This window comes from Zingiber officinale, chromosome 8A (genome assembly GCF_018446385.1).
Source record: "Zingiber officinale cultivar Zhangliang chromosome 8A, Zo_v1.1, whole genome shotgun sequence".
NCBI classification, from domain to species: domain Eukaryota; kingdom Viridiplantae; phylum Streptophyta; class Magnoliopsida; order Zingiberales; family Zingiberaceae; genus Zingiber; species Zingiber officinale.
Genome location: NC_056000.1, coordinates 110,057,754 through 110,072,255, shown reverse-complemented (window position 1 = coordinate 110,072,255; position 14,502 = coordinate 110,057,754). Strand labels below are relative to the sequence as shown.

The 14,502-nt window shown below is 41.9% G+C and overlaps 1 long non-coding RNA gene across 1 annotated transcript; it reads left to right on the top strand.

The window, feature by feature from the left end:
* The first annotated feature begins 5,058 nt into the window (after positions 1-5,058).
* LOC122007849 lies at positions 5,059-5,319 on the top strand. The gene is made up of 3 exons (XR_006119131.1): positions 5,059-5,075; positions 5,153-5,185; positions 5,265-5,319. It is a non-coding gene; the product is annotated as an uncharacterized LOC122007849 (long non-coding RNA).
* Positions 5,320-14,502: the final 9,183 nt, after the last annotated feature.

Here is a 14,502-nt window from a genome sequence, read left to right as displayed (position 1 = left end):
CTTTCACCAAGAATAAATGAGAGTGATGAAAAGAGAAAGCAAGAGAATGACAAGTTGTGTTCTTCCCCCTTCTTCCTTTTATTTAGAATAAATAGGAATAAAAAGGTAAGGGAAAGAAAAGTTCATTCTTCCTTCTTCCTTTCATTTAGAATAAATAGGAATAAGAGGGCAAGGGAAATTGGTTTTCTCCTTCCTTCTTCTTCTCCCTCCACCGAAACCCTAATCTCCTTCTCTCCCATTTCCGAGTTCAAGCTAAAGGTTCCTTCCTAGGAAAACTTCACAAAGCGAAGTCCTTAAGACATACTTCTTCTTACAAGCAAAACAAGCAAAAGGGAGTTCTAGAAGCGAAAGTCTTCTTCTTCTTCTCCATCAAGGGTACTTTTCTTAGTAAACCAAGCAAGAGGAAGTAAGTATCTCCTTCACCTGCAGTACAAGTAGTTTACGAGTGTTTTGTCCATGTTTTAACGTTTCTTAAAATCTAGGATTTGGTTTTTGTAAGTTTCGGCCAAGATATGAAATAAGGTTTGAAGAGAGTTCAAAACTTTAACCATGCTTGATTATGATTCCTCATGATGGGTAATCTATTAGGTGATGTTAGTTCGATGTCTCCATATTTTAATGTTGCTTAAAAATCTAGGATTGGGTTCTTGTAAGTTTCGGCCAAGAAGGAAATGAAAAGACTTAGGGAAGTTTAACTCCAACTAGACTTGCTTATGTTTTCTTCTATGTGTATGCTATGTATTATGTGATATTAGTTTAAAGTCTCATGCTTAAAGTTGCTTAAAAGAAACCTAGATTCATGCTTTATAGGTTTCGGCCAAGACTTGAAATTAGGGTTAGAAACTCATTTATGCTTGCTAAAAGTCTCACTTGTTATGCCATGTATCATGTGATATTAGTTTAAAGTTCCTGCTTAAAGTTGCTTAAAAGAAACTTAGATTCATGCTTTATATGTTTCGGCCAAGACTTGAAATTAGGGTTAGAAACTCATTTATGCTTGCTAAAGGTCTCACTTGCTATGCCATGTATTATGTGGTATTAGTTTAAAGTTTTATGCTTAAAGTTGCTTAAAAGAAACCTAGATTCATGTTTTATAGGTTTCGGCCAAGACTTGAAATTAGGGTTAGAAACTCATTTATGCTTGCTAAAAGTCTCACTTGCTATGTCATGTATTATATGATATTAGTTTAAAGTTTCATGCTTAAAGTTGCTTAAAAAGAAACCTAGAATCATGCTTTCTAAGTTTCGGTCAAGACTTGAAATTAGGGTTAGAAACTCATTTATGCTTGCTAAAAGTCTCACTTGCTATGACATGTATTGTGTGATATTGGGTTAAAGTCTCCATGCTTAATGTTGCTACAAAACCTAGGATTTTCTCCTTTGTATATTTCGGCCAAGACAAGAAGTTAGGGTTACGAAGTCCATCTATGATTGCTAAGTGTCTCACATGTTATACTAAGGATTACGAGATATTAGGTTAATATTTTCCATGCTTAAAATAGCTTAAAACCTAGGACTATGCCTTGGGTATGTTTCGGCTAAACCAAGAAACTAGGGTTAGAGGTCCTCTTATGTTTGCTAAAGGTCCCCCATGTTATGATAAGTACCATGTGATGCTAGTATGATGCTTTCCTTGTTTTAAAGTTGCTTAAGACCTAAGACCATGCCCTTGTAAGTTTCGGCCAAGACATGGAATTAAGGTTTCTAGAAAGTTCAAAATCCCAACTATGCATAATAATGACTCTCTATGATATGCTATGTGATATGTGAACCTTATGTCACCATGTTATGCTTATGCAAGGCTTATGTATGATGAAATGCCTAAGAGTTGCTTCCCTATAAGTTGGGATTAAGAGCACTCTTTATGATATGACAAGTAACATGATATGCTATTTTACTTTTGTATGACTTGTACCGGACCCTAGCAAGGTCCAGGGGATGGGCTCCTACGTCGCCCCTAGGTCGAAGCACGAGCCTAGTTCCCTAGTAGGTTTGGGATTAGCTACCTCCGATTTATTTAGGGATGCGTGCAAATCATGTATGTGGTACAATGCCTGTTAGCTAGAGCCCTAGAGTCACTCATTTGATGATTGTATATTGGACTTATTGTATCATATTCTATATAAATAAAGACATTTGGATTTTGGTTATTATACTTACTTGTATTGGTGCCAAATAAACTAAGTATAATAATGTCCCTGAGTAGACGGTTCTCACCTATATCAATCGGTTAGTTGAACCGATAGTGAGATGATATAGGGAATACTACTCTTAATCATTCCTAGTCGAGTATTAACATTCAGGGACGATGTTAATGCAATAAGACTAGCATATAGGTCAACTCGATGACTTGATCTCACAAGTCATGGATATAGAGATATCAAGTTGACACATGGGTATACATTAGAGAATGTATACTGAATGACCCGCCATGAGAAAGTATCATGGATCGTTATATGAGTGTCATATACTTTCTCATGTGGCTATTAGTATGACTACTAGTCCTTAGACCTGAAGTCACCATAGATCCCTACATAAGGAGTTATGTACTTTGGTTTCGTCAAACGTCACCCGTAACTGGGTGGACTATAAAGGCGATTACTGGGTATATAACAAATTATGTAGAGGGATGTGAGTGATGTAGATGGGATCTATCCCTCCTATATGACGGGAGAGACATCGGTATTCTTGATAGAGTGAGACCACGAAGTGCATGGCCATGCCCAAATGGCTCTAGGACACAGATCCCTCTCCGACAATGGCTCTAGGACACAGATCAGAGAAAGAGGGGGTCAATACAGAGAAGAACCCTATCTAGCTAAGCACATATCTCCGGTGACACCTTACCTCCAAGATCACACCTCGCAGATGGCGTCGCTGTCCAATTCCAGCCAGCGAAGAGAGTAATAGCACTGTGTCCAGCGCGAGGAGAGGAGAAGGAAGGTCTACCGATGGGAGACGATACAAGATCTAGTCCCTCACCGTGCCCTAGCCACCGATCGTCCGTATCGGGTCGTCCACACGAGAAACAGGTGACTTCCAGTGTCAGCCCGCGTCCTACGGCCGGTAATCACCGGAGATGAGAAGGCAAAGAATGGAAAGGGAGATCGAAGCTAGAAGAGGCTTCGAGCAGAGGGGAGATCGGCGTCGAGGAAGAAGGATCGGAAATCGCAGTGAAGAGGAGGGTCGGGTTCGACGTTTGGGAAAACGAAAGAGAAAAGGAGTTTATAAATAAACTTTTCCTCACTTAAACGGGTATCCCAAACAGGTTTAATCCAAACCCGTTAACTCATCCCCTCAAACCCGTCATACAAGTTCCAAAAAATTCCCAGAAAATTTCTAAAATTTATGGAAAAATTTTATAAGGCTATTTCTCAAATAACCCTATTAATTAAATTTTTTGATATCTCACATTCTCCTCTACTAATAAAAATTTGGTCTCCAAATTTCGCTATAACCAACATCAAACACTATAATATAACCAAACAGTATAAATGCTGAAAGAAACTCTAACCCACATACCTCAAGTAAACAGATGAAGGTATCGAGCTCGGATCGTATCCTCCAGCTCCCAAGTAGCCTCCTCGTCAGAATGATGCTGTCATCCGACTTTAACCAATCGGACCATCTTGTTCCGCAGCTGACGCTCTCTATGGTCCAGAATCTGTACCGGAACCTCCTCGTAAGTAACGTCAAGTTGAATAGGAACTGATATATCTGACAGAACATGTGCTGGGTCGGATACGTATCTCCTCAGCATAGATACATGAAATACATCGTGAATTCCTGCTAGAGATGGTGGTAGAGCCAGACGGTAAGCTACTACTCCAATCCTCTCCAAGATCTAGAATGTGTTGGTGCGGGAAGCATCCGATGATCGAACTCGTGTTTTGATAATGACAAATGATTTAAAGTTAAGGTGTTTTGTGATCTAACAAGTCTTCTTGAGTATTTCAAGAAAGTCCTAGCTGCGGTTAGGCAAAGGGAAAACCCTAGGGGGTGGTAACCCTAGGTCATAAGGGGTGGTAACCCTATGCGGAAAGTCTTGGCAGGTCGATGGCTTCAGGAAAAAGTCCTAGGGGGTGGTAACCCTAGGTGGAAAGTCCTGATGTCGCGAACCAGGTGAAAGACTGGACTAGCCGGAAAGCGGATGTCCAGCAGAAAGTCCGGAAGCGACGAGTGCTGAGCAAAAGTCCAGTCGATCTGGAAGATCGCACTGACAACAGGTAAATCTGTGAGATCTCGGAAAATTTAAATAAATAGGGTTATTTCAGAAATAGCCTTATAAAATTTTTCCGAAATTTTTAGAAATTTTCTGGGAATTTTTCGGAGCTCGAACGGAGGATTTTGAGGAGATCAATTTCCGGTTCGGATAAAGGCTATTTGGGATACCCCGTTTAATTGAGGAAATGTTTTATTTATAAAACCTTTTCCTTTTTTTTCCCCCAAACGGCGACCCAATCCTGATCTCTTCCCCGACTCCCTCTCTCGGTTCCTCCTTGAGTCGAATCCTCTCTTCTTCCTCTTGCCTCGATCTCTCTCGATTTCTCTCGCCTTCGCCGCTGATCCTGAGGAGCTCGTCGCCGGATCTCGACGGTGCCGAGGAAGACCAGGCTGCCTTCGGCCGAGGGGTCTCTGCTCCGGTGGTGCTTGCGGCCGAACGATGACCCCTTGGTGGCTAGGGCGCGGTGAGGAACAAGGTTCGTGTCATCTCCCAACCTACCGACTCCCTCGTTCATCTTCCTCTAGTTATTTACGAAGCGATCCACGTCTTCTCTAGCCGGATCGGACAGTGATGCCATCGGGAGGTGATCTAGAGAGGTAAGGCTTCGTTAGATCTATGTTGATTCAAGGATTTTAGCTAGATTAGGGTTCTTCTTACTCTTCTTGTGCTGGATTTTTTTCTCCTGATCAGATTGGGTTTTCTCTTCTTGCGGATGATTGGGGAATTCAGTTGAAGAGGTTGAGATCAGTGAGGTGTTCTTGCGTTGTCGGGCAGAGGCTAGCAGGATTGTTATTGCATCAGTCATCTTCTTGCTTGACCTCCTGTTGTGATCTGACTGAATTCCAGCAAGGTGATGTTCTGTGGATTGATTGGTTCCAGCATCAATAGTAGGTTGGTATGTTCAGTGGGGTATTCTTGTTTCGGTAGGATCTCCTTCCAACAGTTGAGAATCAAGGTAAGGTGAGTAGAATTGGTGTTGGATTCCAATCTTGATCAGATTAGTTAATTCTTGTTGGTGTGATCCGATTGATTCTAGTAGGTGTTGTATGCTGTGATGCTGGAACTGTGATCGTAAGGTGATTTCCAGCAGCATCACCTGTGACTTTCGATTTGTGAGGTGAGTTCTTCTCTCTGTGAACTATTTAGTTGTGGATGATGTGTAGATTTAGGTATCATTTGGATTACATGATTACTAGAGGTTATAAGTAGTGGTTGATTGTGATTAGATTTGGTTGCTTAGATTAAACTAATGGAATGATTAGGGTTACGGCAATTAACCCTAGTCAACTATTGGATTTAATCTAAGTTTAGATTTTTAATCTAAATGGTGATTAGGGTTTTGCCCTAATTTAGTTTTAGGGATTTTATTTAGCTATTTCATTTGAATTTAGCTAAATAAAATATATATGTTGTTTGACACAGGACTCTGATTCGAGACGAGCATCTCGATATTGGATTAGGACTGGATTGCACCTTCTATTTGAGGCGGGTACCCTTTGACTTATCTTTTGATACTGTCTTATGATATGTGCACTTTATATATAATTACTAGTGATTGGTAGATTTATCACTTCCTTGGTTATAGTTTATTCGATACTTGTAGGCGGTTACTAGTGATTGGTAGTTTTAGTACTTCCCCTGGTTTTAGTTTAGTTGATACCTGATACATGGTTCTACTGTTAGCTGCTATACCTTAGTATGCTTTTCTTTCTGGCTATGTTATCTGTGTTCATAGAGATAGAGGTATTTATTGTGCTTCCCTCTATACTGGATTAGTTGATAGATATATTGGATATGTGATATTGGATTCATGTGGTTTATTATCCTTGTTATATATGTGTTTATCTTTTTGGCACCTACACATATGGAGGAGGATATGATCAGGTATGATATACTGTAGCCGCATGCACCATATTGCATGATTGCATGCTGGGCGATTGACGACTCCATTATTGTTGAGCTCGTCGGCCGGCTACATGGACCCGCACACAACGTGTTCACTGCATGGGTAGTGGCACAACACTCAGGGTGTGTAGGGTAGATTGTGTTAGGACCAAAAGTAGCTAGAGGGGGGGTGAATAGCTCTTCGCGTGCGCTCGGTGCTCGGCGGTGCTTGTTTCTTCAAAGATGTGCAGCGGAAATACAAAGAAACAATCACACAACGCTAACACGGTTGGTTTACTTGGTATCCACCTCACAAGAGGTGACTAATCCAAGGATCCACACCAACACACACACCCTCCACTAAATAAACCTCTCCTTTATGGTAACTACCAAGGGCGGAGAAGCCCTACAAAACTCAATACAAGAAGAGAGGGAAGGGATACAAGAAATACAAGCTTACAATGAGTACAAAACCCTAACCCTAGCTTCTCTTCCTGGCTTTGATCCGCCTCTTGACTTGGAGAACTTCCAAGATCCTTCAAGAACTGGTGATCTGAGCTTTGTGAGTGCTGTAGAGGAGCTGGCGAGAGATCTGAGATGAATCTTAGAAGAGATGCAGCAGTCAACGCACGCCTGCAGCTCAAATACGACACAACGGTCGGATCCCGATCGATTCGAATATTCCCAATCGATCGGGGAGGCTTTGGATCGATCCACGGATCGATCCAGCGCTTATCGCGCAAAGCAGCCGCGTCCCAATCGATCCACTGATCGATTTGGACATCTGGATCGATCCACGAATCGATCCAGAGGCTCTCTGTTCGCTAGGAAAGGCCTGGATCGATCCACTGATCGATCCAGCACTTGGTTTTTACCCAAAACCAAGTCCCAAGCCTCTCAAACCAACATCCGGTCAACCTTGACCTGTTGATACATCATGCCTAGCATCTGGTCACTCCTTTGACTTGCTAGGACTTCCCACCAAGTGTCTGGTCAATCTCTTTGACCCACTTGGACTTTACTCGTCGTGCCAAGTATCCGGTCACTCTCTTGTCCTACTTGGACTTCCACCAGATGTCTGATCATCCTTGATCCATCTGGATTTTCCCTTGCCTGGCTTCACTCACCAGGACTTTCACCTGGCTTCACTCACCAGGATTTCCTTCTGTCTAGCTTCACTCACTAGGACTTTCACCTGGCTTCACTCACCAGGACTTTCACAATCTGCCTAGCTTCACTCACTAGGGCTTTCCTTCTGTTTGGCTTTACTCACCAGGACTTTCACTTCTGCTGCCTAACATACCAGTTAGGACTTCCTAGTCAGGTATCCGGTCACTCTTGACCTACTTGACTCTCCTTCAATCACACTGATCAATCCCTGATCAGAATCTCCCCACATGAACAACTGCACCTGCATTGTCCATGTGTCTACATGTATTGTCAAACATCGAAACTATGACCAAGACCCAAGCTTGGTCAACTCAGTCAACCTTGACCTAAAGGATATTGCACCAACAATCTCCCCCTTTTTGATGTTTGACAATACCTTTAAGTTAGGACCATTCTGAGTTAAGCTAATCCCATAGCCTTAACTCCATTCATGCCAAAAGTATGAATGTTGGTTCCCTTCATTCTCCCCCTATGAGCTCCCCCATAGGTAATGAAAGCCTAGCTTAAACCACACATTCTCCCCCTATTGGCACACATCAACCCATCTTTGAGTACACATCAACCCATGCCTCAATTTTAGGCACACTTCAACAAATGCCCCATTGTTGAAAACTCTCCCCCTGAAGAGTTGCTCATCGTTGTTCACAACTTCACTCGTTGTGGTCAACACGATAATGAAGGTCCCATACCCTTCATTATCCTTAACCTTACATTCTCCCCAATGTAGGCAAATGCCCATCCTTGAGCATTATCCACTTAGAACCCACTTGAACAATGAGGATATCCAATCCCCATTAAAGTTCAAACGCTCAACCTTGAGCATGTTCTTAACAGAAGGTTAACCACCTTCCAAGGTTCATGAAAAATAATTTTTCATGTCTTTAAAGAGTCCCTCCCCCTAAAGACATGGTGGTAACTTCTATCATTGCACCAACAATGACTTGGAATTCCTAAACCTTTAGGAAACCCAAATTTTAGAAGTTTTGAGGTTTAAATGTTCAATATTTGAAACAACCTCAACCTAAACTTCTACTTAGTCTTCGTTAACCAATCCATCCTTGTTTTCAACATGAAAACACCCTTTTTATGTATACAAATGTATTTTGAGGGGTTAGGAATGGTTACATTGACTAAAATAGGTTTAGAGTGCTGAAATCAGACCTTCCCAGCCAAAATCAGCATCCTGGATCGATTGGAGTTGGGTTCCAATCGATTCAACCTATTTGAATCGATCCACTGATCTATTCAGGATGTGTGGATCGATCGGCTGATCGATCCAGTGAGCTTCTGCTCACGAGAATTGCCTTCTGGATCGATCCACGGATCGATTCAGGCACTCCAATCAATCCATGGATCGATTGGAGCTCTGATAGTTGCTGAATTTCAAATTCAGCCAACTTCAGAAACCCCTAGTAAATTCTACAAAAATCTAAAAATCATGAAATTTCATGTAGACATTATTTAGGGCATACTTTTTCATGGAAAAATAGTTTTCTATGAAAATACTTCATATTTTCAAATATTGACACAAACTTGAAAACATGCTAAAACTTTAGCGTTTTCTTCAAGTTTGTATCTAACTATTCAATGGTGATTACTATCAAAAGATAGCCTTCACCAAGGTTTTCCAAAAGTCTTTTAAAATAATTTTCAAAACCAATATCCCATCACATTCCTTGGGCTTAATGCACATGACTTGTACATTAGCTTTCCCAATGATGGGAAAACACATAACTATGTGTTTTGATGAACCTAAAACTCAAAAGAATGCACTAAATCAACATCTTGAGTTTTGTTCATCTTTCTAACATCTCACTTGTATCTAATGTGCACTAAAACACATACAAGTCACCTTATAGTCCTTGTGAGATGTGAGATTTTAGTTTTGTCCTATTCTAGGGATCTTGCATATCTATCTAGGTATTTTTAGAGATATTAGACATCCACCTAGGATGTCACTCGTTAATAAGTGTTGTTAAATGCCATTTGTCCTTAATTATAAGGAATTAAACTTAATGCATGATAATGTTATGGCATACATCAAAATGAAATACTTTTCAAAAGAAAATATCCTATAACTACATGATGTATGAATGTCATGACATTGTATTTTTGTATTTTTTTTTTCATAATAAAACATGAATGCAAAAATAGACTTGATGTCATGGCATATGATGGGCAAACAATCATGGCAAGATTTAGCATTAATAAAATATACCTAGATTAACTATCTAAGTATCCTTAAAACCTTAGCTAAACTTACAACTTAAACCTAGATTGCCCTAAAGTGCTTCAAGAAAATGCCAAAGCCTAAGTTTACATTTCTAATTCCCTTGATTAATTTATGCCAATTGAAATTAAGCATATTCCTCAAATGTTGGCATATTCCATTTTTTCACAAGAGTAGCACTTTTAAATTAAGGCCCGGATTGCCTTAAATTGCCTAAGAACATACCAAAATCCCAACTTGATAGTTCTTATGAATTTCCCAATATGTGTCATTTAAGATTAAAATCAATTCTTCCACCATTAGGCACATTTTACTCTTTCAAGGAGTAAATAATAATTCCATTTCATTTTCAAAGGTTAACACAACCTTGAAAATGCTCCTTGAGTGTCAATTTCCTCAAAGTTGGGTTAACTACCCTTCTAATCGGAGTTGACACTCTCTAACCCATCTATGGGGTAGAGAAGATGCTCCTAGGAACCCAAAACCTATTGGTGCTCCTTGGATGCTCTAGGTATTCACTAGGGATAACCTCCCTAGATACCTTCCTAGTGACCTTGTTTTGCTTCTTAGAAGCCTTGGTCACTTTTTCTAGGTCAACTCTAGGGATTTCTTCCCTTGTGACCTTCTTTGTGACCTTCTTTGACTTCTTAGAAGTCTTAGTCACATTTGTTGCAAAAATACTCTTAGGGATGACTTCTCTAGTATTTTTGACTTGACCACGAGACCTAGGGTTTGTTCCATAACTATATGGAACCCTATGGTAAGAGGGCACATCCTTCTTAGCCTTGGGTTTGTATCCCAAACCTCTATGGCCATTAGATGACCTATGTGCTCCCAGACCTATGCTATGCTCATTTTGCCCTTTTAGGATATTTTCCATACTTTTTAGGGTCTTTTCCATTTTATCAAGTCTTGACCTCAAGACTTGATTTTCTCTCACTAAGTCCTTAGTATTTGACCCATGAGCATTTTTGTTTCTAGGCTTGTATCTAAAATCCTTAGAGTTTTCGCCTAGATTTTTACCTACAATCCTAGCCTTAGGTGTAGTAGTTTTAGCATGAAAAGCTATATGTTTTTCTTTAACGCTATCATGCTTTCTATTTTCATGGTAAATAGCATTAAAATGATATAAATTTGAACTATCATGCTTTTTACCATAATGTAAAGGAGTAGGCTCAATAAATGTTACCTTCTTCTTTACCTTAGAGGCTCCCCCTTGACTAGAGCTTCCTCCATGAGCCTTGACCACCTTCTTCCCCTTAGGGCATTGACTTCGGTAATGCCCCTTTAGATTGCAAGAGAAGCACACGATGTGCTCCTTGCTCTTCTTTGTTCCGGGGATGGTCTCCTTGGGCTTCTCCTTGCCCTTTTGTGCCACTTGGCCCTTCTTCTTGGCCAATTTAGGGCATTTGCTCTTGTAGTGCCCACTTTCCCTACACTCAAAACATATTATATGATTTTTATTTTTAATTGAAAAATTTATACCTTCTTGTATAGGGATGACACTTGCTCCTCCATTTGATATTTCTTGAATTTCGGAGGTGGCACCATCTTCTTCTTCTTCACTTGACCCGGATGTAGAAGCTTCTCCTTCTTCTTGATCCGGCGTCACCAAGAATTGCTCCCCCTCAATCCTAGAGGTGGAGGCTTCATCATCTTGAACATGAAACAAGGAGTATGCTCCCTCCTTGTTCCCTTCGGTGTATTCCCTTGAGGATGAAGCTTCTTGGATTTCCTCTTCTTCGGAGGTTGAGCATCTCTCAACCTAGGAGTCCTCCTCTTGGTCTTGCTCCAAAGAGTCACCCTCTCTGGATTCTTCATGATCTTGTACAGTGGAGGGGATCTCTTCATGAAGTTTAGCCAATTTGCTCCAAAGTTCCTTTGCATCTTCAAATTCTCCAATTTTGCAAAGAATGGTGCTTGGCAATAAATTGACCAAAAGCTTGGTCACTTTGTCATTTGCCTCGCACCTTTGGACTTGCTCCGAGCTCCATTTGCTTTTCTTTAGAGCTTTGCCCTTTGAATTTCTTGGAGCCTTGAAGCCTTCCATTAGAGCAAACCATTGCTCTATCTCCATCATAAGAAAATTTTTGATTCTTGATTTTCAAGAATCGAAACTCGTAGAAGTGTATGGTGGAGCCACCCTTGTGTCAAATCCAAGCCCATCTTGGAATTGCATCTTGAAGTTGAGCTTGATAAAGTCTTGAACTTGAAGAATTTGCTCCAACTTCTTCACCCTCTAGCTTTTCTTGATATGTTTGCCCCTTCCGGCGGTGATTCCGGTGAAGAGCAACCTCGCTCTGATACCACTTGTTAGGACCAAATGTAGCTAGAGGGGGGGGGGGGCGGGTGAATAGCTCTTCGCGTGCGCTCGGTGCTCGGCGGTGCTTGTTTCTTAAAGATGTGCAGCGGAAATACAAAGAAACAATCACACAACGCTAACACAGTTGGTTTACTTGGTATCCACCTCACAAGAGGTGACTAATCCAAGGATCCACACCAACACACACACCCTCCACTAAATAAACCTCTCCTTTATGGTAACTACCAAGGGCGGAGAAGCCCTACAAAACTCAATACAAGAAGAGAGGGAAGGGATACAAGAAATACAAGCTTACAATGAGTACAAAACCCTAACCCTAGCTTCTCTTCCTGGCTTTGATCCGCCTCTTGACTTGGAGAACTTCCAAGATCCTTCAAGAACTGGCGATCTGAGCTTTGTGAGTGCTGTAGAGGAGCTGGCGAGAGATCTGAGATGAATCTTAGAAGAGATGCCACAACGACTTTATCCAGCGCCAACGATCGGATCCCGATCGATTCAATATTCCCAATCGATCGGGAGGCTTTGGATTGATCCACGGATCGATCCGTGCTCTGGAAAAACGCCCGGATCGATCCACGGATCGATCCAGCGCTTATCGCGTAAAAACCCCCAATCGATCCAGCGATCGATTGGAACATCCGGATCGATCCACGAATCGATCCGGAGGCTCTGTTCGCTAGGAAAGGCCCGGATCGATCCACCGATCGATTCAGCCCCGGATCGATCCACTGATCGATCCAGCACTTGGTTTTTGCCCAAAACCAAGTCCCAAGCCTCTCAAACCAACATCCGGTCAACCTTGACCTGTTGATACATCATGCCTAGCATCTGGTCACTCCTTTGACCTGCTAGGACTTCCCACCAAGTGTCTGGTCAATCCCTTTGACCCACTTGGACTTTACTCGTCGTGCCAAGTATCCGGTCACTCTCTTGGCCTACTTGGACTTCCACCAGATGTCTGATCATCCTTGATCCATCTGGATTTTCCCTTGCCTGGCTTCACTGACCAGGACTTTCACCTGGCTTCACTCACCAGGATTTCCTTCTGCCTAGCTTCACTCACTAGGACTTTCACCTGGCTTCACTCACCAGGACTTTCACAATCTGCCTAGCTTCACTCACTAGGGCTTTCCTTCTGCCTGGCTTTACTCACCAGGACTTTCACTTCTGCTGCCTAACATACCAGTTAGGACTTCCTAGTCAGGTATCCGGTCACTCTTGACCTACTTGACTCTCCTTCAATCACACTGATCAATCCCTGATCAGAATCTCCCCACATGAACAACTGCACCTGCATTGTCCATGTGTCTACATGTATTGTCAAACATCGAAACTATGACCAAGACCCAAGCTTGGTCAACTCAGTCAACCTTGACTAAAGGATATTGCACCAACAGATTGCCCGGTAGTGCTCCGCTAGGACGCTCATGGGTAGCATGACAGGAGCGTGGTAGCACACCGGGGTCCCTCCCCGTCATTGCGTACCGGGAGATGAGAGCGTTACGCTCCCTCACTATGTTGGGGTAGGAGGATAGGTGTACTCCGACAGCATCCCGTCCACTCGGTCACTCATCAGGGGTAGTGACGGCAGAGTGCACGGTTGTCATAGCCCTACCCACTCGGTCTCGCCATTGCGTGTGAGACGGCTGAGCATGGCAGTAGGGGTGATCAGGACATGTCATTTGCATCATATGCACAGATTGCGTTATTTGTGATTGATGCATTTTGGTGCTTGCATATGATTGACATGCATACAGGTTATATGCTTTTGCTCTGACTATTTTTATCTGTGTATGTTCACAGTCAGTTGCACAAGCCTCGCAGGTGAGTACAGTTTATTTCAGTTATGCATTTTCTTATTATTCTTGCTATAGACTGTACTTTATGCCTATTGCTGGTTATTACAGTTTATTTCAGCTATGCATATCTGTTATACTGTTAGGAGACTGTACCGTAGGTTGTACTGTTAGGAGACTGTACTGTAGGCTCTATGGTTTAGTGTATTGTACCATAGGATGTTACTGGTGGTTATATGTTGCTGTACATATCTATTGGATTACCTGCTGAGTTCTTTGAACTCACCCCGTTGTTACTATTTTTCAGGTTGAGGCCGCTAGGAGAGATTCCAGTCGCTAGCCCCCTTGGTCGCGAGGATTTCTAGATATCGTTTTCTGTGTTCGCTTTTATACGTATACTTGTGATGTGGGTTTGTATTGTGGACTTTATGACGCACATTGGGTTTACTACTTTTGTTTTTCGCTGCGAATATTTCATTACTTCGTGGATTTCGTTTCTTCGTTGTAGTGGAGTAGGATGAGTACGTATATCTTCGTTGATTTCTATATCATCTTTTCCTTATATAACTGCGTGGATTGTTCATATTATATCTGTGTAGAATTGTTGAATATAACTGCGTGGATTGTTTACTATTTGTGTGTATTGTTCCGGCCGAGTGTGGCTGAGGTAGAGATATATGTATACTGAGATTCATATTGTCCGCCGTACGGGGGTGATGCTGCCGAAATTTCTTCTGGCAGAGACTACCTGGGGCGTGACAAAATCTCCTGAGTGGAGTAGGTGAGGACGCGTTCCCGGTAGAGGGAACAGTAGGCATCGGATCGACCTAGGATTTCCGGAGGAAAATCTGAAGTCAGACCCGAATAGTCTGAT